General features: G+C 43.1%; 1 long non-coding RNA gene across 1 annotated transcript in view; it reads right to left on the reverse strand.

Moving 5' to 3' along the window:
- Positions 1-2,951: 2,951 nt before the first annotated feature.
- LOC137522843 (uncharacterized) overlaps positions 2,952-26,463 on the reverse strand; it is an 87,647-nt gene continuing 64,135 nt past the window's right edge. The window contains exons 2-3 of the long non-coding RNA XR_011022457.1: positions 7,972-8,094; positions 2,952-3,077 (exon numbers count right to left, since the gene is read on the reverse strand). This is a non-coding gene — a long non-coding RNA (uncharacterized lncRNA). The remainder of the gene's footprint in view (positions 3,078-7,971; positions 8,095-26,463) is intronic.

A 26,463-nucleotide genomic window follows, 5' to 3' on the forward strand; every position in this document is an offset into this window, starting at 1 on the left:
TTTCAACATGATGGGCTATTTATCTACAAACATCTGGATATGTACAAGAGATGTGTAAGCAGTAGGCCACTAAAACTTCATCTGAATGGAAAACATGATATTCTGAGATGGCCCTAGAGGCAATTGAAGCCTGTGTACATGAAATGGCCCAGACAGTAGTGGAGCTGCTATAGACAAGGGCATGAATGCTGCAGTGACCTTGTCCTGGAAAGTTGAAAACAGAATAGTTGGACCTAATTGCTTGAAAGCCATGAAAGCATAAAGTTAGCAATAGTTGCACTGTAATGTTTACTCTGTGTATTCTGTTTTCCCGTTAGCAGTTTTTTTTTTTTTTTTACATTGTCCTCTTCCTTCCTACACTATTTAGTTTAAACCTGAAGCATAAAATATTCTGTGAATGTTCTGAATGCATGCTAAATTAACCCAGCCATGACAGGACAATCTCTTCTAAGGCCTGCAATATGCTAAGTAGTGCATAATGTCTTTAAATGGGCATTACATGGCTGCAGCAATGTGATTGTGAGCTCAGTGACATGGAAGAATGCTGTCCTTTATTATTACCATACTGTTTGAGCGCTGAGATAGGAAAGCCAGAATATTGTCTGAATATCAGATACATGGAGACTTGAAAGTGTTCCACAATAAGTATCTTCTCTCTAATGTGTAGTTACTGTATATGGTGTTTGCAACAATTTTCTATGTGGCTTCTAACAGATTAAAGACAGACAATGTATACTTGTTACATAAGTTTGTGTTAATATATCAGAACATCCCCTTCCCCACAATCCATAAATAATAATGCAATACCACCTGCATTTGATTTTTACCCCATTGAAAGATATTTATATAACTCCAGCATACGTAGTTTAAATGTGTAACAGACAGGACAGGGGAGCTAGATCTTGTGCTTTATCCTAATTGGTATAATTTTAGGATGCTACTCTGAAGGTTTGGGTTTTCCCACAGACACTATGTAAGCTTCTGGGGTATTTTTTCTTGGTTAGTGATGGGCTTATACCAAGGAAAGGGGCAGACCTCCCTCCTACTCGGTGAGGGGTGGACGCAGTCCAACCCTACATCTTGCAGCAAGTCTGATTAATGCAACAAATTTCGGCCCAAAATTGGTTGCGTTGTTGGTCGGGCATGCACTTAGTGGCACAGATTTTCAGCTGATTAAAATAATGAAAATGTCAATCAGCCACCAAGTCTCCTGCTGAATGGCCACCTTTTATTCTGGAGGACTCTTAGGGAGCCTATTGAATGAAGTGTCCTTTTCTTGCCCTTCCACCACCTTCTTCAGTCTTTCCATCTCTTAGCTGGCATTGTCCCAGTATTGCAGTGTCAAATGGTACTGCTCTTCTGTCTTCAGCCTTGCTATGGTTCCTCAAGTCTTCCGTTTGGCTAGCTTGGCTCTTTTTCCAGAGTGGCAGTATGTCAGGTCTTTGAATTGTCTATTGGTGTGCCTTGTTCCTGGTGGCACTGCACTGCTGGCAGGTGTGACGCATCTAAGAATGGGGCATTTCCCATTACCCTGCTGGTCTCGAATACTGTGCCCAGTGTTATAAACTGTTCTTATCACCTTGCTTCGACACCATCATCTCACAGACTGTGAGATCACTTGACTCTCCACACAGCAAACAGGAAATAGACTTTCTCAGGCTTCTCCAATGTTTCTGTTATTTATTCAAGTCACAGAAAGACAGATAGTCATCATATCCTAGCTATGCAAATCTTCATGTTGCATTACAAGCTCTTGATTAGACTCCCTACCGAAGTCTATCAGGTACCTTCTTCCTACCTACGTTACACTAAACTACCTATGTACATAGCATACATTATATCAGCTTACATAAAGGAATAACATGCTTAGAGAAATAATTGGGTTCCAGTCAGTATTGCGAGCTAGTGAGGAAGGAAGAAGCAGACGTGCGTTCTCCATCGCTCGCTCCAGATTTAATACCGGCTAGGAAAGAGTTAAATATGACATCATCTTCGCCACCCCCTATATCAGTCTATTGGTGGACCCGCTCGTGGTGTCATCATACCCGCCTACTCGATTAATAATCAATGAGACATTTGACATACATGCAGGAATGTGAATATTTACAAAACATGACTGATGTTTATTGTTCCAGGCCCAGGTCAGGGAGACCTGCGGCCTTGTTCAGAACAGCTTCTTGGTATGTTCTAGTTCTGCTGACCGAACTGCAGATTTTCTCTCTTCAGAGAAAATCCCCTTAAAGGGCAGGTCTGCTCATCAAGCCTTTTTGACTAACTCAGTCCAAATAACTGAGGCCTACTTAAATTATAACACCCAGTATCCTCTTTTGTAGTCTTTATTTACAAAAGTTACATTCCAGTGCAGTTCCAAAGTTCCTGCTTGAAGAACGTGTTGGAAGTCTCTGATCTTTTCAATACTTTGGTGTAGGATTATCCAAAACCTTTTTGAGATGGAAGCATTCCTGCCTTGAACTTTTTTGTTTTTTGAAAGATTCTGGGTTCTCAGTCTTTTGCTGGCTCAAAAATGCCTTAACCACATTGGAGTAAGTCTTTATGGACTCTTGTTTTCTGTTTGGGGCAAGAGATTACGGCAGGATCAGAAGGTCTCCTATGCATTGCTTAAGAGTTGTATTGGTGGAGTACCTCATTCAAGCCGAGGTAATCTTTCCAGATGGAGAATTGAACATCCATCTGCTCCTTTCTGGCTATGCAGTATCAAAGCAATGCTATGTAGTCTGAGCTCCTATAAAAAATAAAACAAAATTAACTATAAAGTCAGTTTGATGCAGTGACTACATGGGAACCTTATCTTCACCAGTACATGTGATATTTTTTCATAATTCTAATTTCTAGAATATTAAAATGGGGTTAGTCACAGGATGTTAATGGTTGCTTACAATCCACTATAAGTAGTTATGACAGAATTTCAAAGTTCAGCGTTCAGTGGTGTCTATGCTGCTTCTCTTCACTATGCATTGCCTCCTGTACCTCCTGTTGATCTGCTGCAAATTCAAATAGGTGGTAGTACCAAAGCCGAGGTGTTCACTTCATGTTCCAGGAGCAGATTTCTGTGGTGCCTTAAATTATATAAATAGAAATATGAAAATTTTCAGAGGGGATAGGTAGAGTGCAGGTCCAGCACTGGTAATATCGTGTAACAAAAGAACCAAACCAGTATATGCTGTTCAAAAACTGCACAATTTATTTGCATAATCCGTATGCATCACCTAGTAAGTAGAAAAGTGTGTATCACTGAATATGACACAGTAGTAACAATATAATAGTAATCGTCAGGATGTATCCGAAGTTACAATGACAAGGTACAGTAACTCTCTATGAATAAAGTGCATAAATTCCTAGACACAGATGGTATACTGCACATATGGATATCTGGGTCCAGGCTAGAAAGTCATACTGTGAGTACCCAGCTGTCACATAAGGAGGCAATCCATTTGAGTAACAATCAGATTCAAGGACTGTAACCACACAGAGGATAAATGGGTACGACCAATATGATCAGTAGTGAATTATTCATAGCATAAAAACAAAGGGGATCCATGCAAAATAATATGCCCTAGGCATTTAGCCACAAGAACAAAGTGACATATATTTGTAAGCACCGTATAAATGGTTAATTGTTCCTCAATATAGCCAAAGTCCATCTAAAAACATACAGAAGTTTATTGGCTCCCCCTAAAAAAATTGGCCCTAGACTACAGTACTTACACTACATAATATAGACATATGGCAATGGTAGGGATTAGATTGTGAGCTCCTTTGAGGGACAGTTAGTGACAAGACAATATATATATATATATATATATATATATATATATATATATATATATATATATATATATATATATATATATATATATATATATATATACACTGTAGTGCTGCGTAATGTCGGCGCTATATAGAATAATAAAAATAAAAAAAATAAAAAATAAAATAAAATTAATAATAAAAAAAATACTATAGATAGTATTTGCAGCTCCATATAACCACTATTGGTGTAGATGGTAGCAATCAAAGTCCCGGGGCGGGGTGAAACGCTTAGAAGTCACGCTTTAACCATCTTGTGCATACCATGCCTGTTTGCCCGTTTACTACTGTGACGTAGCACCGTTAATTCATCTTGCCGCTGGTCTCACCACAGATCACTCCATCCACTAACAGCTGTCCGCATCTCCAGCCTGGGGCCTGCCCTGGATACAAGATAAGTTACTATATCCATTATACCACCACTGTCCATATGGCTGATATTATTGGTGCAACTTTCAAAAGTGTGCGACTGACACTTTGGGTGCAATCTTGGACTATTATTCAGCAATAACCTTGCTCATTACTACCAACTACAGCATTGTGGAGTAGTTAAGCAAACTATTGGATCGGATCATCTTCATATGAGCACTGGCGCTGCCTCTTGATGTGTACATGTAGCGCACATGGCACATAGGGATGGTCGCTGGATTCCACGGAATTGGTTGATTGGTGAATCGTGGTACAGAGGAAGAATTCTGTAAGTCTGAAAATGCCAGGCTAAACGGGTGGCTTTTTATTTTTTATTTATATAGCGCCAACATATTCCGCAGCACTTTACAAAGCACAATATGACAAGGGGAACATCGATACACTAACAATGTACAACAGAGTTCCAAGTGGCACTAATATTGTGACAAAACAGTAAACATTAGGAGGACCCTGCCCTTGCGAGCTTACAATCTAATTGGTAGTGGGGGACACACTAGGTAAGAGGGTGGAGGATGGATGAGGCAGTGACCCTTTGCCTCTGATTACATAGTCAGATAAGTAAATAAGGGCTATAGAATGTTATAAGCTTGTCTGAAAAGGTGTGTTTTAAGAGTGCGTTTGAAGATGTCCAGGTTTGGAGCATGACGTACAGGCTGTAGAAGAGCGTTCCAGATAAGGGATGACGCTTGTGTAAAGTCTTGGATGCGAGCATGAGGAGGTGATCAGCTTAGAGGCCAGGAGAATTTCTTGGGAGGAGCGGAGGTTGTGGGAGGGACAATATCTTGATTAGTGATGAGATGTATGGAGGGCACAACTAATGGAGGGCTTTGTATGTTAGTCAGGAGTTTGAACTGGATCCTCTGGGTAATGGGTAACCAGTGGAGAGAACGGCACAGTGGGGCTGCATCGGAAGAGCGTGTGGAGAGGTGAATGAGGCGGGCCACTAAATTAAGGGATTGGAGAGTTGCTAGCCTTTTTTTGTGGTAGACCACAGAGCAGGGTGTTGCAGTAGTCTAGGCGGGAGAGGATTAAGGCATGTACAAGCATTTTGGTGGCCTCTTGTGTGAGGGATGGATACGGAATATATTTTTGAGCTGGAAATAGCAGGTGGTTGTTTAATGAGGCAATGTGAGGATTAAAGGAGAGCTCTGAGTCAAGTATAACCCCCAAGCAGCGGGCCTTAGTGGTTGAGGTCATTGGGGTGTTGTCTACCGTTATGGTTGCAATTAATGGGGGGTGTAGATAGTGATGGTTGAAAAATCACAATTTCCGTTTTACTCATGTTGAGGAAGCAGGAGGACATAAATGCAGAAACGGCACGTAGACAGTCGGGGACTCTAGCTAGTAGTGATGACAGATCAGAAGCTGAGATAGATTTGGGTGTCATCCGCATAGAGGTGATACTGGAAGCCAAACAATTCTCACATTGCTTACTACCACTATACTTGCATAATGTCCTTGACTTGTAATATACACACTGTCTGTCCTTGTATCGTTTTTGTTGAAGAGACATTGAGGCGAGAAGAGAATTATGTCATGAATTGGTTGTGTAGTAGGGGTAATTACTAGAACATTGGTAGCAAAAAAGTATTCTCTTATTTTTATTTTCAGTTATACAGTTTTTTTTGTTTTTTTTTAGAACATTGCATCATTCTCTAATACTAGCAGTTTACACATTTCTCAGCATTCTAAAAGTTTTTTTGCAGAATAGGCTGTGAACTTTTGACCTGTCCTGAACGTTTTCTGCAAAAGAAAAACACAATACAGCTGAGATAACCTAATCAGAAATCAGAGCTCTCCACGACTTTCAAAGTCGCAGAGCTCAAAGGCTATTTGCATAGATAACTGGAGTTTCTTAACTCTTCCTGTATTGGAAACAAATTAGACTTGTGCCTCTGCTTGTTTATTTTTTAGCTGCACTACACGGCCAATTCGTTATGTCATAATTTTTTTTTCCGCTTCAGTGTCTCTTTAAGCAACTGCCAAGACAAATTCCTTGTAGGTGCAAACTTGGCAAAAATAAACTGATTCTGATTATCTGCGGCTCTTTGCAGAGCATGTAGTCATGTCCCCACCCATTTGTCCTCAGAGGAGCTCAAAATCTTATCCCTACCACAGTCATAGACCAGTTTTGTGGGGGGACCAGTTAACCTATTTTGGGATGTGGGAGGAAAATTGAGTTAGCCTGCTGTGTGCTATAATCAAACACTTGTACAGGCTTCATTTAGTTGTGTGTGTTGGAAAGAGGAGGGGGGAGGGCTGTTGAAGGCTGGCGTTAAGTGTTGAAAAGTAGAAATCCAGCCCTGCTGGTCATTTATTTCGCTGCATACTGAGAGCTGCAGATCCTTAGCAGTGTGATGGCTCACAGTGAAAGTCAGTGAGTGATTACTTCCTGAATATGGCTGCCATTCATTACTGGGCACTGCTCCCTCTCTCAACACTGAGCCACACTGCTGATGATCTGCAGCTCTTTGTATGCAGTTGTTGAGGCATTCTACTGTTATAAGACCATACTGCTTTAAGAGGTTAGCCTTGTGTCCTATGATGGCTAGGTTCTTCATATGATGTGGCTAAAAACCTAATTTCATGGTAAAACTGCAAGTGAATGGTATGTAGAAGGACTACTATTTTATAACTCTTGAACTCTTGAGAACACATAAACCGCTAGCGCTATAAACATCTCAGTATTGCTTTTCCAGTTTTGAAGGATGTGATTGAGGTATTGATTTATGTGAACCAAAACTCCTTTTGTTAAATCCAGATAAGCTGGAATTGTCTAAAAGTTCCCAAGCCATTACTCTTGTTTGTTCCAGATTTTCTGTTATTGTACCATAGGTGTAATGCTGCTTAAACAGTATATAACCCTCAACTGTCTTGGAAAATCAGAAGTTACTGATCTCACCTGAATGTCACAACCATGTGTCACTCTGTGGTAGAACCCATTTGAATATGAGTATGAGGAAGCAATTGAAACTCCGCACACACGTCTGACAGGGGGCAGCGGCGGGTGTGTCGCCTCCCGCTGGGCGGGTTTTCCGTGGACAATGCGTGTGTGCAGGCTGATGGGGCTGTTTCTGAGCGATGCGCCGGGCGGATCGTTCGGAAACGGCCTTGTCGGTCCGCCAGCAGCCTGGACACTTGCTGTGCTGTCTGTGGGGGGCCCGCCCAGCGGGAGGTAGCGACGGACCCGCCGCTGCCCTGTCAGACGTGTGCACGTGCCTTAAATGTAAAGCGGCTGATCTGCTGTCAGCTGCGGGCCACCCCAAGCCCCGCCCTACCTACACATCCGGCCATGATCAGAAGGGGGGGGGGGTGTACATTCCCCGTCCCACGCCTTCAAGTATCGGGCACATGACAACCCTCTTCAAGGGACACTTCTGCCTAGGGTCGGCTACGTCCAGCGCAATTTAATAAAAGGATGTTTGCACCATCTAACCCCTTCTTACCAGTCTGAGGGCGTCCTCAAGAGCGGTGGGGGTAGGACTTCCTGCTAGACTCCTGGTGTCCAGCAACAGCAAAGCATGATTTAAGAATGTGGGAGGAAAGTGTCCCCCAGAGGAAACCCAGGTCCACATGCTAACAGGGTGTAGAGTTGCCTGATCATGCTGCAATAGGACACCAGCTGGGCAGATACCTTTTTCATAGGGCAGTCGGTCTGGACATACATGCACCAAACAGTAATAAACAGTTTCGAACCATCATACAACTTCTTACCAATATGAATGTGCAGGAGTGCTTCCATGGTGTTATGATCAAACTTCGTGTGCAGGAGTGCTTCCATGGTGTTGTGGTGATCAATATGAATGTGCAGGAGTGCTTCCATGGTGTTGTGGTGGTCTGGAATGATAACCGAAAAGCATGTTTTTAAAGAGGAGCTCCAGTGAAAATAATGTAATAAAAGTGCTTCAATTTTACAATAATTATGTATAAATGATTTAGTCAGTGTTGGCCCATTTTAAATTTGTTAAATCCCTGATTTTCATTCTGACATTACATGGTGACATTTTTACTGTTGGCAGATGATGTAGCTGCTGCATGCCTTTTTGGCAGTTGGAAACAGCTGTAAACTATTTCCCACAATGCAACAAGGTTTACAGACAGGAAACTGCCAGGAGTACCACAGTCCTCAGTTTCTTGTGGGAGGGGTTTCACCACAATATCAGCCATACAGCGCCCCCTGATGGTCTGTTTGTGAAAAGAAATTTCTCATGTAAAATGAAGTATCAGCTACTGATTGGGATAATGTTCAATTCTTGGTCTGAGTTTCTCCTTAAGGGAACATAAGCTGACAGATATGTAATTTTTTTTCTGTTAAACTAATACCAGTTGCCTGCCTCTTCTGCTGCTCTGGTTTCTGTAATATTTTGAACCACAGCCCCTGAACAAGCATGCTGATCAGATGTGTGATTCTGCCAATACTGCAGCCAAAGATCAGCAGGACAGCCAGGCAACTGGTATTGTGTAGAAGGAAACATCCATAGCCCACTCAGTGAAGGATCCCTATAAGAATGTGGGAGAAAAGTGTCCCCCAGAGGAAACTCAGGCCCACATGCTAACAGGGTGTAGAGATGCCTGATCATGCTGCAATAGGACACCAGCTGGGCAAATACCTTTCATAGGGCAGTCGGTCTGGACATGCATGCACCAAACCGTAATAAACAGTTTTGAACCATCCTACAACTTCTTACCAATATGAATGTGCAGGAGTGCATCCATGGTGTTGTGGTGATCTGGAATGATAACTGAAAAGCAGGTTTTTAAAGAGGAACTCCAGTGAAAATTTGCTTCAAAAGTGCTTCAATTTTAAATTATGTATAAATGATTTAGTCAGTGTTTGCCCATTGTAAAATCTCTTAAATCCCTGATTTACATTCTGACATTTATTACATGGTGACGTTTTTACTGTTGGCAGGTGATGTAGCTGCTGCATGCTTTTTTGGCAGTTGGAAACAGCTGTAAACATCTTTCCATCTAAACCTCTATTTCTCTAACGGCTTTCTCTATACTCTCTGAACAGTCTCTCTCCTCTATAATATCCAAAGCTTAACCTAACCACTTGTTCTTTGGATCCTATTCCCTCCCATTTCATTCCGCAGCTATCTTCATCTCTCATGCCTGCACTAACATCGCTATTTAACCTGTCCCTCTCCACTGGCATCTTTCCGTCGCCACTCAAAAAGGCTGTTGTGACGGCACTACTTAAAAAAACATCTCTAGATCCTACCACACTCGCCAACTACCGCCCAGCCACACTTCTCCCATTTGCATCCAAACTGAATGCCACATACATGCAGAATTAAGCCATTATTTATCAGCTAACTCCCTACTTGATCAGTTCCAGTCTGGCTTTCGCTCCAACCACTCCATGGAAACGGCCATTACCAAAGTGGCCAATGACCTTCTTACAGCTAAATCCAAAGGTCAATTTTCCATACTTATCCTTCTTGATCTGTCATCAGCATTCGATACGGTCGACCACACCTTACTCTTACAAATGCTTTCGAATGTAGGAATAAAGGGCCTTGCTCTCACATGGTTATCTTCCTACCTCTCTGGAAGGTCCTTCACATTCTCCTACTCAGATCAGATCTCCTCTTCTCCTCATGCTTTGTCTGTCGGGTTTCCTCAAGGCTCTGTCCTTGGTCCCCTCCTTTTCCATCTACATGCACGGTCTTGGCTTAATCAACTCATTCGGGTTTCAATACCACCTGTACGCAGACGATGCGCAACTGTACCTCTCGGACCTAGACCTCAACTCCCTGCTCAAACGTGTTCCTGACTGCTTGTCTGCTATATCCTGTCGAGATTTCCATATGGCGGAATATCGTTTTTCCGATAAACTGAACCACGTATGATCAAAATGAAGGAAATCTAATATTTCCTTTCCTTAAGGTACAGAAGACAGACTTGTGGTGATCATGGTTATTATAGGTTAATATAGGTGCATTGATTATATAGAAATGTATAGTTTTTTTTTAATGCAGCGATGCTGAATTGTCCAGTCTGTGGGTCTCAAGGAAGATCAGATGTCAGTTAGCCATTCAGGAGTGTTTGTGAATAGAAAGGAGACCACAGTATGACTAATAGTTAACATAGTTACCTTGCTTGGCCAAACAATTGCCAAACAAGAAAAGTTAAGGAACAATGAAAGAGACCTCTCAAGAGGCGAGTATATTTGCTGAATAAATGAACCTCTGTATACAATCTCTAAGGCTTGTAGATTTTAGAAATTAACCATTGTTTAGACCAAGACATTTGGCAACATAACAAATAAAGTGTGAACACATGCATCCCTGACCTTTGGACAAAGTACAAGTGGGAAAAACACATTTGAGTGCATGAACGCTCTTATTTAAAAGAAATACACATATATATATATATATAAGGTTATGGCGTTTTATATGTATGCCTTATGAATAGAAAGGTATCATACAAAGAGTAATACAGATATTATATGATTAAGTCTTATACATTAGTTACAATCAATTCAATAATAATATGGATATGCTATATGTTTACCAGTGTTGCATGTTAAACATTAATGTTAATGGTATAAAACTCTGCTAACAAGCACAATATGTTATAAAGGAGAGGTCCATGGTGGTTTTCAATATGTCACTATGATTTTGGATCAAATCCAATCTATCCGAAATATGGTAGAAAAGGTCACTGTATAATAAATAAAAACCAGTGATGCCATCAAGATCAGCTATCCATAGAGGAATTATATCATTGATTTATCCACTATGAGTGTTAATTAATAAAACATGATTTTTGTCTTTAGTTTTGCCACATATCCCATAAAGAATGTGATTAGTTACCCAACAGCACCTCCAGAGGGTGAAATCCAACATTACACTTGGGTTAAAGATTAGTTACAGGAAACTCCCACTGATCACTCCCACTGCCTTGTGATAGGCTGGAAGATTTAATCTCCTGGGCAGGACATTAGGTAGTGAGGAGAATAAGAGAGGGCATTCATCAGATGAATCATCAGATCACCAGCTGAAGAGGGCTCATAAGGGAATCCATGCCATCTGAATGATCACAAGCGGCCACGCCTAAAGGAATACGCCCCAGAGGCCATCTTGGTAACTATTAATAACCATTTTAGTTAGATGGCTTATTACAGCGCAGAATATCTGAACATATGATGTATTGATTGAATTTCATTGATAGTTTAAATAACCATCCGAAAGGGGGAAGCTTTCCAAAATTGCAAATTGGAAACGACTCCCATAGGATCTACCATATGTTCATTGATAACTGGCTGTTTAACTCAGTTTTGGATAAAAGCTAGATTTCAAGTTACCTCCTCCTTTAAATATTGATATTTTGCCGCAGCATGTGCAGGCCACACCTAGCAAAGTTTAGAATGACTCATTAAGATATTTCATTCCAAAATTATATATATATATATATATATATATGTTACCCGCTTGATCTGTGTAGTAACACAGGCCAGCGGAGGTTAAAGTGTAGACAGAAGTAAAATTCCTGTCATTTATAGTTGATTGCATATCCATTGTGGGGCAACGCCCAGTCGTTATATCCACTGAGTCATCCTAAATTTGTCATATTGAATGGTATAGCTGACATCAGCCATTTTATTTTGGATAGCGCATTTTTGATTTTGACTGCGCCATTTTGATTTTTGACTGCGCCATTTCGATTTTTGATAGCGCCATTTTGATTTCAATAGCAGCCATTTTGATTTTCATAGCAGCCATTTTATTTTTGATTCAGCCATTTTGTCTCCAGGAATCCTGTGATAAATTGATTGACATGGCCGGTGGCCATATTTGATGACTCATAGCTCTGTACTGTATTTGAGTTGACTGATGGTTTAAATCCTGCTGTTATTGATAAATGAGTAATAACATTTTGATGTTTTACTAAAGTTGTATTATCCAGCTCATTGCTCATTATAAGCATAACCTTATGAGTCTTGTTTTAATTCAAAAGTGCAATTTTATATTGTTTTGAAATATTGTTATATTTATTTGATATTAAATTGATATTTTTACAAATTGGTCTACGTTTATTTGCATGTTTAAACCAGTACTGTAAAACCTCGAAAAACGAACTCATATAGTTAGGCGTGTGTTTGTATTGTTAGCTCCTCCCATTTTTTTTTAGGAGCTTTATATTTGTGATTTTCTAATTTTTAACGATTTTATACAAACATTGACAAAACGCCCGACAATCCTCCATGTCCTCTCGCTTCCTAAAACTTAATGAGTAAAACAGAACTAATTTTTCCACCGTCTCTGGCCACCTCTTTGCCTGAAGTAACTATAAATGTTAATAACACTCCCATAACTTCAGTTCCCAAAGCACGGTGCTTGGGGGGGGTAATATTCGACTCTTCTCTTTAATTCCTCATCTTAACTCCATAACCAGCTCCTGCCATCTCCAACTCCAAAAGTTTTATATATCTTGCATCCATCCCTTTCTCACTCAACACAACCAAAATGTTGTTACATGCTCTTATAATTTCTCGTCTGGACTACTGCAACGTACTACTTTGTGGACTACCTTCTAACAAACTGGCCCTGCTCCAGTCGGTACTGAACTCAGCTGCTCGTCTCATTCATCTATCTTCTCGATCTTCCTCTGCTGACCCTCTCTGTCAAGCTCTAGACTGGCTACCAATTAACCAGAGGATCCAGTTCAAACTCCTAACCCTAATCTACAAAGCTCTCCACAATCTCTCTCCCCGGTACATATCCTCACTAATTTCCAGATACAAACCCAATCGCAATCTCAGATCTGCACACTATCTTCTGTTTTCCTCCTCTAGAATCACCTCCTCATTCACGCTTACAAGATTTTGCATGCGCTTCGCCCTTCTCTGGAATGCCCTCCCACAACACATCCGTTACTCGCCAACCTTTGCCAGTTTTAAACACTCTCTAAAAACTCATTTGTTCCAACAAGCATATACGCTACCTTAAGCCACTTCCCTTTTGTCCTAAGATCAAATTGCACTCCTACTAGGTATCCTAAAACACACTGCTTTTATATATTTTATCGTATACTACCCCTCTTGTTCTCCCCCCCCCCCCCATTCCCTAGATTGTAAGCTCGCAAGGGCAGGGCTCTCTCCCCCTTTTGTGTCTTGGAATTTATTATACATTTTATTCATAATGTTACTTTTATCACTGTCATTACCACTTCTGTATCTTGTATTCTGTATGCTGTATCATTTTTTTTTATTTTGTCACTAATTATGGATCTTGTATATTAGTGTACACCATTCTGTATTATGTACCCCATGTTTGTTTGTTTCTTTGTACAGTGCCACGGAATATGTTGGCGCTTTAAATAATAAAAATAAAAATAATATAATAAAAATAAATATAATAATCATAATCATAATCGTCCCAGGCCACGAGTGTAGACTGAGAGAAGTGGCCCAAGAACAGAGCCTTGAACACAGACAGTGGGCGTGGGGAGGAATTGGTGTTAGAGAAGGACACAGTGTAAGAGCGACCACAGAGATAAGAGGAGATCCAGGAATGTGCTTGTCCCTTGATTCCTGAAGATGATAGTGTCTGCAGAAGCAGAGCATAATCAACCGTGTCAAAGGCAGATGAAAGGTCAAGGAGTATGAAGCTACGTACGTACACACATGCGACAACGATCGTTCGTTGTGACCGATGAACGAACTTTTAATTGATAAAAGAACGACCTAAGTAAAGTTAGTTTTAAAAGGTGTGTAATGATCTGATCGTTAGAACGAACGTTACATCACGTAAAAGCAACTATTGCGCTTGCGCATAAAAATGAAAAGTTCCATCGAGAAATAGTGAAATGCGCATGTCAATCCTAGTACGAACGCTAGTTTCCAACGATGTACTACTTTTGCAAACGATCGTCGTTGGGAAAAATCCGCCAAGCTAGATCATTCGTTTTGAACGATCTAGCTCGTCCGTCGTTAGACTTAATGGTCATTGGCTGCTTTTTTTCAAACGATCGTCGCTTGAAATGATCGGGGAACGATCGTTTCAAACGACTATAGTTGCATGTGTGTACGCACCTTGAGAATGGAGAACTGGCCTTTTGCATTTAGCTACCAGTAGGTCATTAGCAACTTTCGTGAGGACAGTTTCGGTGGAATGGTGTGTGCGTAATCCAGGTTGAAAGGGGTCAAGTAAGGAGTTGGTAGAAAGGCAGACAGTTCTGAATGGATGTGATGTTCCAGCAGTTTAGAAGCAAAGGGGAGGAGCGAGACAGGATGGCAATTGAATAGAGAAGTTGGATCAAGAGGGTTTTTTGATCAGTGGTGTGATGATAGATTTGTTTGAATAAGGAAGGAAAAGTGCCAGTGGAGATGAAAAAGATTGAATAGAGTTGTTAGAGCGGGATTAAGGGAGAAGGAAAGCTGGGGGATTAAATGGGAGGGAATGGGGTCCAGGCCACAGGTAGTGAGATGTGCTTTGGAGATTAGTGAGGAAAGACACTGTTCAGTGAGTGTGGTGAAAGATATTAGAGTGGGAGAGTGGTCTTGTGGATCAGGGGGAAGGCAGTTAGCAGTGGGCGAGGGTGCAGGCGGACAGAAGGAATCTACTGGTGATGGTTGAGCTGGTAAGTGGTTGCGTGTTGAACCTATTACGTATTGCATCAATCTTGCTTGTAAAGTATGATGCAAAGTCATCAGCTGACATACATATGGGTAGGGGGAGGAGGTGGGGGACGAAATAGGGAGTTAAAGGTGTTGAACAATTGTTTTGGGTTGTGGGACTGAGGAAATGAGCGAGGAGAAATAAAACTGCTTAGCAGAGGCGAGGGCATCTCTGAGCTCCTGCATAGTTTGTTTGTAGTGGTGGAAGACCTCTACAGTAGTGCTCTTTCTCCAGCACCTTTCTGCCACCCTGGAGCGACTTTTCAGCTTTTTGTTCAGTGAGCCAGGGCTGCCTGTTTGGCAGGGGCAGGTGGTGGTAAGTGGGGCAGCTGAATTCATGGCAGAGGAGACTACACTAAATAAGTAACTAGATGCTGCCTCCAGGTCAGTGTAGGATGACAGAGTACTTAGAGGTTGCAAGGCCTCAGTCAGGGTATTCAGATCCAGGTTGCGGTAGTTCCTGCACATGACCGTATGGTGTAGTGTTGGAGGAGTTGACGGTAGAGAAGAATTGATTGAGACAGTAAGAAGGTTGTGGTCTTTGAGGGGAAGTGGAGTGTTATGGAAGCTTGAAATAGACAAGGTCAAGAGTGTGGCAGTCTTTGTGGGTGGAAGTGGAGGACCATTGGGCGAGGTCAAACGAGGAGGTGGGAGAGAGCAGTTTGGTGGCAGTAGGGCAGCTAGTGTCGATGGGTATATTAAAATCTCCAATGATAGAGGGTATATCAGTGGAGAGAAACTGGAGAAGCCATGCTGAAAAGTGATCAATGAAAGTAGAGGCTGGACCGGGCGGGCGGTAGATAACAGCAATCTGAATGTGGTATGGAGAGTAGAGACGGACAGCATGAACTTCAAGGATGAGAGTGCGGGCAGTAGTGTGAGTGGCTTAAAGGAGCAATGTTCATAGAGGATCCCCACCCCGCCTCCCTGTTTGTGGCCAGGTCTAGGGGCATGACTAAATTTTAGACCACCATGTGTTAGAGCAGCTGGAGACACTGTCTGATGGAGTTAGCCATGTCTCAGTGAGCCCCAGAAAGGTGAAAGTGTTGGAGATAAACATGTCATGAATAAAGGCCAGTTTATTACAGACTAAGCTGGAGTTCCATAGAGCCCCAGATATGGGGAGGGGAGAGCTAGGAAGGAGAGGATGTCAAGGTTGTAGGTGTTCTGGGAGGGGAGGTGGTGGGGTTTGTTATTGGTGGAATGAGTTGTAGTCTGAGCAGTGTGAGGTCTAGGAGAGGGCCCTGGGTTTGGTGATATGTCCCCAGAAGCAAGGAGTAGTAGTAGGCAGAGCAGAGATGTGGGGGTGAGACTTGTGTGTATGCAAGTTAGGTTTAGTGAGAGCAGAGGGGTAGTGTGAGCAGAGAAATAGGAATAGTTTTGTGGCTAGAGAGAAGGGGAGACGATAACAGAGGGAGCAATATGTATGGTGTTGCTGGCAGTGGGAGGATGAAGTGACATGTGATTTTTCAGGAGCAGAAGGCAAAATGAAGTGGTTGAGAGAAACATCTTATACATTCTGAAGTGCTATATAGGGAGATCAATAGCTGACAGTAGGAGGGTGGAGTATGTTTAGATACAGGAATTGCAGAAACAAGCGCAAGCATATGGTGAAACAGATAAAAAAGTTAAGTAGCAAACCATGTAACCGAAGTGCAGAGTCTCCTGGCAGTTCCCTCTGTTCCCTTCTGGTTCAATTCTGGTCTAATTCGGGTCTTTTGCATTTGTCTGGATTTAAATAACTCCAGGGAAGGGTCTGTATTTACTGGGTATGATAATAAGTTCCAAAGAGTAGGGTCAGCATGAAAAAGCTCTGTCTCCAAAGGTTTTGAGGTGCACTCTGGGAGTGACCAAGTTTATGGAACCTGCTGATATGAGGTTGAGAGGTGTGGTGCAGCTTCAGCAAGTCCTTCATGTATCCAGGGCCTAAATTGTGCAGTGATTTGAATGTCAGCAGTGCAATCTTGAAGAGTCTTCTACATTTTACTGGTAGCCAGTGCAGTGAGCAAAGGATCATTGTAATGTGACAGTGGCAAGGCTGGTTTGTTACCAATCTGGCAGCAGCATTCTACACTAATTGCAGGTGGAGTAGGTCCTTGTTTGAGAGGCCTGCATAAAGGGCATTGCAGTATTCCAGCCATGATGTGATGAAAGCATGAACTAGGGTTGGAAGATCCTCTGGGGGAATCAGATGTTTAATTTTTGCAATGTTCTTCAGATTAAAGTAGGAAGATTTGACTGGCTGAAATTTGGTTTCTGAAACCAATTCCCCATCGATTAGCACACCAAGGTTGGAGCTGTTTGTCTGAATTCCCAATCCTGATTGGTGTTTTAGGATAGAGCTGTTTTGATGGCAAGCGCTGGCTTTGGACAACAAGGACCTGAGTTTTGTCAGCATTGTTTCAACCAGTTGTCATTCATCCATGCCTGTAGCTCAGCTAAGCAAAAATTTATTTTTAGAGTATGGTCTGTTTCAGAAGTTTGAAGGACAGTTATAGCTACGTGCCATCGGCATAGCAGTGGTACATAAGACCATGTTGTTGGATAATTGTGCCAAGTGGTAATATGTAGATTGCGAACAGCAGAGGGGATAGGATGGATCCTTGTGGCACTCCAAATTTTAGAGGTGCAGGGTTGGACATGACAGGTCCTAGGGATACTGTTCTCAGTCAAAACCACTGGAGGACTGATCCATTGATGCCACAGTACTCCTGCAGTCTGAGCAGGATTTCACGGTCGATTATATTACAATATCGATTATATCGATTTATATCAAAAGCCCGCTGAGAGGTCCAACAGGATTAGGATGGAGCATTCCCCTGTCCCTTTTCATGAACAGATCATTGCAGACTTGGATGAGGGCTGTTTCAAAGCTGTGGTGTTTCTTAGAGACACTTAAGCAAGAAAATACAACGCGTACAAAAATACGCGTTGCCGCATATCTATGCGTAGGTAATGCGGCAATGCGTATCCTTGTCCGCAATAGCGCTAATTAGTCGGGAATGCGGAAAAAGCTACGCGTGGCCAGTCCTGACAGGCCTGTCGGCAAAAATGAAACTAGCTGGCAGCGGGGGACCAGAGGATTAGTGAGTGGCTGCGAGGGCACAGGACTGCTGCAGGGGGCTGGTAAGAAGCCCCAGGTGAGTAAAACTCATTTTTTCCTGGCTTAAGTGTCCCTTTAAAGCCAGATTGTAGAGGGTCTATGATGTTTGCTGAGAGCCTGGCTTCAAGTTGCAGATAGAAAGCCTTCTCAATAACTTTACCTAAGAAGGGCAAGGTTGGAGACAGGTCTGTAGTTGCTCATTGCATCTGGATCCATGGGCTTTTTTTTTATTTTTTTAAGGGGCTTGATTCCTTTTCGAGAGGTAGGAAACCTCCTTGCTTGCAGAGAGCAATTTACTATTTTGTGAAATGCTATACCAAACCGGTCAGGGCATTTCAGCATAAGCTTACAGTAGTTGGTCCAGGTTGCAGGTTGTCTGGCGGAGGTGACGAAAGATGAGATCTCTTCCTCACTAATGCCTTTGAAGTCAGTCCAGGGTGTTAGGTTGCACTTGCAACTATTAGCAGCAGTTGAATAAGTCTTAGGTGCTGTGGACTGAGACTGAATAGAGGACACTGTCAGAAAAGTAGCAAGCAAATTTCTCACATAGCATGAGGGATTTATAGTAGGATTTTGTCAGGATAGGTTAGAGGCTATCAACTGTGCAGAATAATCTGGCTGGCCTGTTGGTGGCCTTTGCAATCTCCTGTGATAGGTAGGATTTTTTCTTGGTGATCGCATTTTGGTCGCTTCCCAGGTGAGACAAGGATGTTTTTTTTTTTTTTCTTTTAAATTCTGAGATTTGTGCCATTTTCTTTCTAATCTGCGCACTTTCTTTAAGTCCTTTAGTGAGCTATCAAACCACCGTGCGTGGTGAAACCATTTGATGCATACTGGAGCAAGGACATCAAAAGCCGATGACACAGCATGGTTGTACATCAGGATCATGCAGTCTGGATCTGTGCAATGATTGGTCAGTCCATCAAATTTGAGGACATTATGAATGTGCTAGGGTGAGACATCTTTCAAAGAGCGGTATTTTATGAGTTCATTCTCTGTTTTATCGCTGGTGCTTTCAGAGAGAAGTGGATGGTGTGGTGGTCTGACCATACCACTGGGTTTATTTCCATGTGTGATATTAAAAGTCTGGAATGGAATATAATCTAGAAAGTGCCCTTTCTTGTGGGTGGGGAGATTGACAGCTTGAGAGAAACCCAGTTCACTCATTGTGAGAAGTAGTTCACTTCCTAGGTGTGAGTTGTGGTCATCCACCCATGCATTAAAATCTCTCAGGATGATCTATCTAGGGTGTTCCACGGTTAGGCAGGATAAGAGTTCAGAGATTTCCTTAGTCTGAGCCATTACCTGGGGGGCGGTATATGAGCAATATGGTTTTTTTCTTAGCTGAAAGTTGGGCAGCCAGGCATCAAAAGGATTCAGTGGGGCCTATGGCCAGGGACCTTATGTTCAGAGAATCTGAAGCATATGTCAACAGCTCCTCCTTTGCGGTCTTGCCTCTCAAAGTGCAAGACTGAGTAACCAGCACAGCTGCTTCAAGAGTGGTACCACTGCCTGCATGTTTCCCAAGACAGGTCTCCGTCAAAAAGGTCAGTTCAGAGAGTTCTATTAGGTCATGTATAGTTGCTGTATTATTGACCTGCCATTGCAAAGTGTAGCACTGATGGAGCTTTCCTGGGGACAGCTATGCTTTTTAGACTTCACTGGCAAAGCTGTTAATCTTTCTCTGGCGTTGCTTCCAGATACAGAATTGAGGTGATCATTAATAATCTGCTCCATTCTGGCTATGCAGTATCAAGGCAATGCTGTCTGAACTGCCTGCAATATATAGATATCTAGTCTGCTCCAATACACCTTCCACCCCCTTCTGCCCATTCGTCAACAGGAGACTTTCACTGCCTATTACCCTAAACCCTTTTTTTCACACGTTAAAGTGTTCATTTAAACTAGATTTTTTTTACTTCTCTTTAAAATGCACAGCAAATATTAGCAAAAAGTACCACCCAAAGAAAGCCTAGTTTGTCCCATTAAAAACAATATAGGTCATTTTTTGGTGTGATAAGTAGCACTAAAGTCATCCGCAAATGAATGAGCTTGATTTGTGAAAACTGCTGTGGTTTTGAAGGGGAAATAACCTGTGGTAGGGAGAGGGTGAGAATGATTTTATTTTTATTTTTATTTTGTGAAATATTGCATGATTATCACTTATCATATGTAATTACGATTTTTGTGGAGAATCTTGGTTTTGTTATAAAATTACGTTTACATGCACTAATGTATTTGCCTACCTTTCAGAAAGTACATTTGTGGCAAGCATGCCATGTGTCTACTTTGTAGGAATGAGCCAATATGGCAATTTTCATGATATTGGCCATGAGAAAACCTTTTTTGCCAAAAGTATAAGACTATGGGCATGTGAAAACCTATTTTTAATAAAGTTCTCATTTCCACACATGTATCTTGTAAAAAAAGTATGCATTTTAACCTATTTTGGTTTCAGGACGTGGAAACTTTGTCCAGGAACCATGCGCGCTACCGCGCGTGCTCCCGGCCCGCTGTTCGTTAGCCAGGCAATCAGTGAATCAGGCTATGGTGCCCAATTACTGATTCCTCTCCCCCGCTGAAAAAGCGACAGCTTCTCTTGGAAGCTGCGCCTTTTCTGGCAATTACCTCCCCCATGCGTCGCTCTAAGCATGTGTTACGCTTAGTGACGTCATGTAAACAAACTCATCATCATAAAAGTAATACTACAACTAAAAGTAAAAAAAAGAAAATCAACACACATTTACATTATAAACCTATTGTTTACCTCCCAAAACTACCCAAATAAAATGTTTAATATAAAAGTTACAATAAATAAACAAACGTAAATATTTACCTAAACTTTTTAAATATCAAGTAAAGATGAAATATTTCTATTTTTTTATTTTAAACTTGTAAATAGTGATAGATGCAAAATATATTGTCGCCATACATTGTGATAGGGACATAATTTTAACGGTGTAATAACCGGGACATATGGGCAAATACAATACGTGAGTTTTAATTATGGAGGCATGTATTTTAAAACTATAATGGCTGAAAACTGAGAAATCAATTTTTTCCTTTTTTTTTTTTTTTTTTTTTCTTCTTATTCTTTCTGTTTAAAATGCATTTACAGTAAAGTGGCTCTTAGCAAAATGTACCCCCCAAAGAAAGCCTAATTGGTGGCGGAAAAAACAAGATATAGATCAGTTCATTGTGCTAAGTAGTGATAAAGTTATAGGCTAATGAATGGGAGGTGAACATTTCTCAAGTGAAAACGACCGAACGCGAATGGGTTAAAATAAGTCATGGCCTAACATACTGTACATATCATGATTAAATGTGAAATTAAAATTTATAATGTAATTACCCATCACAAATGTGCATCTTAATAGTAAATTTCAAGCTTACCAACCTTTTCAGCAATGCTGTTGTCAGGCTTTACTGGTCACCTGCTATCAGTCAGGCTGTATGCTCATATGACTGACCTATAACCCAACCCTAATGCCTGTGGAAGCTCCTGCCTAATACAAACACCAATACCCTGCAGGCAGACGTAGCATGCAACCTGGCAGACAGCAATCGCAAAACACAGCAATGAGCAATGCATTACAGTAAACTGAATAGTCACCTGAGGCCTATTGGCTAAGGTAATCCAGATGGCAAGACAGCGGGTAATGACTGAAGTATAATCTCTAGACAGATGTGTGGTCAATAAAGCCAGTCAGTCCAGGCAGCGTTCATGTGAATCCTTTAACAAGCCGGGGTTGGTAACAGATAATCCAAGAGAAGCGTGGTAAGGTTCAAGCCGGGTCGTTAACGGTAAAGCAATCTGGAAGAAGCTTAGTCATAGAGACAGACACAAGCCGGCAGCAAGACAAGCACTTAGTGTGAGCGCAATCTCAGCAACAAGCCCAGCATAGGCTATCGCAGGCGATGAGAGGGCGCTCACCTTACAATTATACAAGGACTAACCAATCAAGTGTCACCATAGACGCTGACATGCAATGCACACATGTGGTTAATGTTTACAGTTACGGAGCGTGTACTAAGAGCGCGTCCTCTGCTTATCCAATGGGAGCTAATGCGCTCGTGACAGGCCAAGATCCAGAGGCTTGCTCCTCAGCATGGGTCTTGGCGTTCTGCCGCCATGAGCGGCCACCGGATCTTAGTCGAGCACTTCCATTCCAGCGCAGGAGACTTGGGCACAGCAGTGAGTAAGACGGCGCTGAAGTTACTTAAACTCCTAAATCGGCCTCCAGCAATTGCTGGAAGCCGAAATATTCCCTACCATCCATGGCGGCCTGGAGGGGGAATAGTATTTGATGCGGCTGGGACTTGTGCAGCAGCAGGATCAGCCATATACCGGCTGTATCCTGCGCCCCAAGTCTCCCACACCGATTCCTCTCGTATACCTTACAGCTGTATCATGTATCTGTTACGGCCAGAACCCGAAGTCTGGCTACTTCGAGTTCTGGCCGGTCACAACGCGAAGTGGCCGGCTGATCCGGCCAATATACAAAACGGACGTGAATTTCGGACTTTGGCCGGCCAGAACGCGTTGTGACTTACCCTGGCCGGCCAAGTCACGAAGTTTCCCGCACCGCTCCCCCGCCAGCTGCTCTCCTCTCCTCTCCCCTCCGCCAGCCAGGAAGCCCCGCTCACCGTTCCTGCAGTTATAGACCTCAGATCAGGGCGACCGGACCGGGGAAGCAGAGAGAGACAGAGCAGCTCACACGCGACCCGCAGGAAGCATACACTTCAATGCAGAAGTGACATCATTGAACACTTCCACATTGAAATGTACGGGTCCGGGCGGGTCTCGTGTGAGCTGCTCTGCTTCTCTCCGCCTCTCTGCTTCTCTCCGTCTCTCTGGTCGCCCTGATCGGAGGTCTGAATATCGCCTCCAGAAAAGCTCCCCCAGCCCAGCAAAGCACCCCAGCTTAAAAGGCACCCAGCAAAGCCCACACCCAGCCATGCAAAGCCGCCCCCCCACCCACCATGCAAATCACCAAGCAAAGACCCCCCCCAGCCATGCAAAGCCGCCACCCACCATGCATATCACCCAGCAAAGACCCCCCAGCCATGCAAAGCCGCCCCCCCACCATGCAAAGTGCACAGCAAAGCACCCAGCAAAGCCCCCCCCTGCCCCCAGCCATGCAAACCCCCTCTCTCCCCAGACCATGCAAAGTGCACAGAAAAGCCCCCCCAGCCATGCAACGCACCCTGCAAAGACCCCCTTCCCCCCAGCCATGCAAAGGCGCCCCCCACCACGCAAAGTGCACAGCAAAGACCAACCAGCCATGCAAAGTCCCCCCCCCGACCATGCAAACTGCACACCAAAGCACCCACAGCCGTGCACAGCCCCCCAGCAAAGACCCCCCTCACCATGCAAAGCGCCCAGCAAAGCACCCCCAGCAATGCAAAGCCCCCAGCAAAGCACCCCCCAGCCATGCATCCCCCCCTCATCTGTGACTAATCACCACTGTAATTTGAGCTCTCCCTGTGTCACCTGACTGCCACAGCAGAGCAGCTAATTTAAAAGCACAGGATGTTAACAATATGTCTGCTCCCAAGAAAGGATGTAGACACACTGCAGATTTATTGCAGGATTTGCATCAGCTGTAACTAAGAAATGCTTTTATTATGCTGCTGTGTGTATTTCAGAGCAGAGAGGAAGTTCCCAGTGCCATTCATGGTGCTGGACAGGACCAGGGATGTTCTGGGATTTGTGCATTTTGGGCTTTGGCCGACTGACCTTGGCCGTTTCTAGAACTGGCCGGCCAAAGTCAGAAATTCCAAGCATTTTGGACTTTGGCCGACGTCAAATTGGCCAGTTCTAGAAACGGCCAGCCAATTCTAGAATTCTAGGACTCCACTTCAGCACCAGGAGCATAAATACTCCAACGCATAACCCCCTGCCCCCTACACCCCCCCCCCCCCCCCCCCCGTGGTAGAGTATTGACTGGTACTCACTGACTACTGTGCCAGCAGTGAATGCTCTTCTGGCATCAATGAGTTGCTGTAGTCACACACATCTCATTACTAATGTGCTATTCAGTACACAGGATATTATGGGGACATCTAGCGGCAAAAATACACACCTAAAACATTTTTATACACCTACAAATGTTAATAAAAAATGTATCCAATTTTAACCCCTTGTTTCCCTGCCTGTCTAACTATAGTTTAAAAAAAGTGACAGCATAAAAAAATCAATAGGAAATAATACTGTATGCGCTTAGGATGATAAAAAAGCAGAAAGTGGTTCGCGTTCTTACTGTATTGTGCAAACAAGGGTCCAACTAAAATATGAAATTAGAACACGCACACTGTCCCAAGGATGCAACAAAGTTAGTACCGGCGCTAGCTAGAGATGGGTATGGCCCTTTAAATGGATTTCACCTCGGCGCTGCTCTTTAAACTGGGTGGTGCCAGTATGCTAATATGGGAAACACAAAAGGAAAAACGGAGCGCTCCGATGGTGCGTTACCACTTTTAATGAATTAACACGCTTAAAATCAATGCACTTACAGTGTATGTGCAAGAGTTGCACATTTAAGAGGCCACCAGCGAGTCCCCTCTGCGTCCTGTGCCTGGCCAGGGCTAACAGGGTCCGTGCGGATGGCAGGCAGGTGTGGAGGAGGACAACCGCCGGCTCACGATCCTCTCGGCAAGCCGTCTGACGTCACTACGCGTTTCGGCGCTTAGCCACGCCTTCTTTGACCCGAAGAAGGCGTGGCTAAGCGTCAGACGGCTTGCCGAGAGGATCGTGAGCCGGCGGTTGTCCTCCTCCACACCTGCCTGCCATCCGCACGGACCCTGTTAGCCCTGGCCAGGCACAGGACGCAGAGGGGACTCGCTGGTGGCCTCTTAAATGTGCAACTCTTGCACATACACTGTAAGTGCATTGATTTTAAGCGTGTTAATTCATTAAAAGTGGTAACGCACCATCGGAGCGCTCCGTTTTTCCTTTTGTACTGTCCCAAAGGACAAGAAGTTAAGTCTCTGTTATTAGCCACCAGTGTCCTGCACACTGGCTCTGCCTTGAATCGACTGCAATTCAAAGCACTCAGCTCCTTAACCCAGGACCATCACATCCACATGCAAAAATGAAGGAAAATGCATATAGCATAAAACTGCGTTAAGGTTGCTCCGTCACCCAGGCTATCATAGTGTGGTCTATAAAAAAAAAACAATTCACCTTCCACCAGTGCCAGGCAACACCCCCCCCCCCCCCCAATGTGCCCAGTCACCCTAAAAGCCTCTTGAATCTCCAGAGGTAAGATTGACAGTGCATGGGGGACAGTCAGTCTTCACTTCCTAGTTCTAACATCCACCAGGCATCACTGCAACTGAGATGGCTTATATAGGGTAAACCTGTAAAGTTTTAATAAGTTATAAAAGTGATATGCACTCACAAGCCGACATGTGATACAGGCATTAAGCATAACATTGGTCCCCGGGAAGCCTCAGTGAAATGCTGCCTCAGATCCATGGTAGCTTGTTCATGCCGACTCACTCAACCAGTCACGTGGGCCGTTGCTCCGCCCTATGCATTTCGTCAGAACTCTGACTCATCAGGGGCATAAAAAAATCAGTTACCTGAGGGACTCAACTTTTTTTTTTTTTTTAATGAAGACTTGTAATTATTGATCTAGTATAAAACGCAAACGGAAAAATGCACCTTTATTTACAAATAAAATATTGTTGCGATACATTGTACTAGGGACACAATTTAAACTTTGGACCGGGACAAATGGGCAAATAAAACGTTCTCGGCACATTTCTATTTTAAAACTTATGCTTGAACACTGGGAATTTTTATTCTTATTACTCCCTTCAAAATGTAGCTAAAATAACTTGGCGAAAAGTACCACCCAAAGCAGGCCTAATTTATGGCAAAAAAATGTATACATCGTTCGGTGTCATAAGTGGCCACTTGTGGCCCCCCGCCTTACCTTGTATTTAACACACAAGTTACAGACAGTTCATAGTGGTGATGTCAACTACTCCAGTGTGACATCATTACTCCCCAGAGCGGAGAATTTTTTACATTTTACTTGAATGTGTCACTTGTATAACACAATGAGACCAGATACTAAAGACACACAGAACATTTTATATTGCGCTTTTCTCCTGGCGGACTCAAAGCGCCAGAGCTGCCGCCACTAGGGCACGCTCTATAGGCAGTAGCAGTGTTAGGGAGACTTGCCCAAGGTCTCCTTACTGAATAGGTGCTGGCTTACTGAATAGGTCGAACCCTGGTCTCCTGTGTCAGAGGCAGAGCCCTTAACCATTACACTATCCAGCCACCGCTGGATGCTTTGCAGAATAGGTGATGGCCAAGGAAAATTGCATACCTTGTAATATGTACAACTTCTAGCACAACTATAAAGTGAAAGGACCAACCTAAACCATACATTCAAATTAAATTCTAAAAAGTATGGTTAAACCCCAAACGGTTTACCTGTGGTAAGATTGTACAATCAAA

Source organism: Hyperolius riggenbachi, chromosome 6, assembly GCF_040937935.1.
Source record: "Hyperolius riggenbachi isolate aHypRig1 chromosome 6, aHypRig1.pri, whole genome shotgun sequence".
NCBI classification, from domain to species: Eukaryota; Metazoa; Chordata; class Amphibia; order Anura; family Hyperoliidae; genus Hyperolius; species Hyperolius riggenbachi.